The sequence below is a fragment of the Poecilia formosa genome, unplaced genomic scaffold (genome assembly GCF_000485575.1).
Source record: "Poecilia formosa unplaced genomic scaffold, Poecilia_formosa-5.1.2 Scaffold1486, whole genome shotgun sequence".
Lineage (NCBI taxonomy): Eukaryota > Metazoa > Chordata > Actinopteri > Cyprinodontiformes > Poeciliidae > Poecilia > Poecilia formosa.
Window position 1 is genome coordinate 5591 of NW_006801425.1, and position 3192 is coordinate 8782.

A 3192-nucleotide genomic window follows, 5' to 3' on the forward strand; every position below is an offset into this window, starting at 1 on the left:
CGGAGGTCAGACGCACCGCAGCGAGGCTCAGACAGGAAAAGGAAAGAAGCAAATAAGAGTCAATTAGGGTTTGTTCGGCTTTCTGTGTCTTTTTTTTTCTTTTTACAAACATTTTCCATATAACTTTTCTTTCTTTTCATCTTATAGTTTTTAACCACTCTGTCATAACGGGGTTGGTGGTGGTGGTGAGAGACGCAGGAGACCCAGATGAAGATGATGATGAAAAGTTTAATTAGAAAGTGCTCAAAACAGTCCAGTTCAGGCAGCACGGCAGAAGACTAGCAACAGCTAAGTACTGGTAGCAACTGAAAATACACGACTGGAAACAAGAGCAGAGTCGACACAGGACTTATCAGTTCTGCTGTGAGCAACACGCATCAAACACACAAGGATCTGACTACGACAGGGAACACAGACAACAGGTGAGACTAAATACACTGGGAGTAATCAAGGGAACAAGACACACCTGGGAGACAATCAACGGGGAAGACGCAGACTCACAGGGAAACACAATCACACAGAAAAAACTCAAAAATAAACACAGAAACACGGATCATGACACACTCATTACCCAACATTTTAAGAAATCATAAATCCTTTCCTTATTCAAACACATATAAACATGAAACATGTTAAAAGCTGTAGTCTCTCTTAACCTGTACAATATTAACCTTTAAAATGTAGAATGTAAGTTTATGTTAACTTCATCTGTGTCACGTCTCACCAGAGAACAATGGATTTCTCTAAATTTGTCGATCTTAGTGCTGCAGACTGTGAGGTCAGCGGGCAGCCCTCCTCTCAAGGCCTAAGAGAGTCAAGAGGCTGGAATAATATCCAGGTCGGTACCTTACTCTGACCTCTGACCCCTCCAGTTATACAGCCAAAGGATCATTTCACCAAATTGGTGTTAATCTGATTACGACACAATATATTAAACATTGTTCTCTGAGGAAAATTTATTTATTTAATTTTATTTTTCAGCTTCTCCTCCTTCAGGAAAGTCATAATTCCACTTTTAGCATACAAGGAAGTTGTTCCTATGTTTTGATTTCAGTGAGACGTCTCTCAACTGGTTTTTCTTTGAAAGTGTAGGAATGCTAAAAAACAAAAGAAACACCAGTATTTCCTAAAACTAATTATTTCTGACTTGTGAGGTTTAAACCTAATTTTTAGTAACATTAAAAAATATTTTGCATGCACTGGTTTCGTACCGAAATTCAATTTCTTTTATTTATTTATTTATTTTTTACTTAACGTGTAACAAGCTGAACATATGTCCACCATTTCATCAATTTAGTCTGGTGGTTTGTCTTTTTTGGGTGTGGTAGAGCGTGATTTTAGGATAACTCCCGTTTGTGGTCTTCTCACTCCACCACCCCTCCTGTCGCCCCGTGCAGCATTCTTTGAAGGGCAGTTTCTTGCCCAGTGGCCAGTATTGCCACAAATCCAGCAGCCATTTAAATGCCGTGGATTTTATGGGGTGTTATTTTGGGGTCGTCGCCGATTGTGACCGAGGGGCCGCGGAAAAAGGCAGAGGTTTCTACTTCTCCAAAAATCCTCCAGATGAAAAACATCTGACCCTGTTTTGGTTCTTTGACTACTTTTTCTGCATGACATGCCCACGTCATCAGTTGTGGCAGCGTCATATTCAACCAGGTGTTTTTTTTAATCCAGCCCTCAATTTCAGGGCGGAAACTCGACATTAAAGCGTTTTTTAGTTGTTGATATACGCTTTCTGGTCTATCATAAGTGATCCCACTGTGAACTTTGAACTCTTTTTCAAACCGCAGACGAAAGTCGTCTACGTCCTCTGCAGCTTTTTGTCTTATCCCCGCTAAGTGATTGTAGTTTGCTTTTTTACGGAAAACTGTTCTAACCCTCTCACATACTGGATCCCACTGTGCTTTGAATGCTTCACTCAGTTCTGGGTTAGCTCCAACAGGGTATAGTATTGGGCCTAATCTACCATTTGCATCAGTAATTTTTCCCGTGTAATTTCCCCTTACTTTTGCCCAGTCTTTCCCTAGCGAGGTCATGGCTGCTTCCCCTGCTTCTATTCTGTTCAGTCTATAAGAATGAATTAATCCAGTCATGTCCTCTATCCGTTTATAACTTCTTTAGTCAAACTGATATTTGACAAGGACTCAAACCTTTATAACTTCTTTAGTTTTAAAATTCACCTATGTTTCTGTAGTTTTCGGGTTGTCCAGTTGGATCTCGTCACTCCGCCGTTGGCAGAGAAAGTCGGACCTACGTCACTGGCCCAGCGAAGAATTTTGCTTCCTGGGTCTTTCTTTCCAGGTCCAGTTGACTCTGGCCGTGCACGGATTCAGCGCGTCTTCCTCTGTCTGACAGCGGGGGAGGGAGAGATCCGGGTCACGGCACCAAGTAATGATGGGTATTTTCCTCGAACCTTCATGAAAGAACCACAGACAACGTATATGAATTTCATGACCAAGCTTTTGCAAAAGGAGAGGTCTCAGCAAACTGCTCCTCCGAGCCGTTCACTGAGCGTCTGAAGACCTTTGGTTACAGCTTGTCTTTTATTATCAAGCAAAAAGAGGGAGGAGAGACAGCAGAGACAATATATTACTGCACACAGGCAGTTTCTAAGGTAGGGAGTATTCCGGTTGATAAGGAGGCACCTGTGGAAACATAATTCAAGGTCTGGGAAACACACAGTTAACTGTTTCACAGGAAGACAAACAGGCAGATGGGCCTCTAGGTCAGTTTATACACACAGAAGGAAGAGAACACTTTAAACTGAAAATCACAATAATACTGAATGTTGATTGACTATTGATTAACATTAGACTGAATATGAACTAAAGTAATAACAAAATGATAATACCAAAAACTCTCTAACAGCATCTTTTTTTAGTTAACGGCTTGTTTCTTTCTTCCATCACTTCCGTGTTGCAGCGAGTTTCAGACGTTGCGCCTTCATTTTTCTTCTCTCTCCGCTGCTCCGTCTTGTCCAATCAGTGAACAGCAGCGAAGCTTGCATCACCTACCAAACCAGGCGGCCTGGCTGGCCCTGCTCTGAAGCAGGACCCTAAAAAGCAGGGTCAGCCCCGTTGAAAAGGGCTGGTGGAAACGCATTTAAAGCGAGCCGGCCGAGTAGAGCCGGTGGAAAAGGGGCATTAGTCAGGAGAACCAGGTGGACTTAATCTTCTAGCAATCAGAGTGCAG

General features: G+C 42.3%; 1 long non-coding RNA gene across 1 annotated transcript; it reads left to right on the forward strand.

Moving 5' to 3' along the window:
• On the forward strand, positions 1-377 carry LOC107835297 (uncharacterized). Its single transcript, XR_001661108.1, has 2 exons — positions 1-68; positions 148-377. It is a non-coding gene; the product is annotated as an uncharacterized LOC107835297 (long non-coding RNA).
• Positions 378-3192: the final 2815 nt, after the last annotated feature.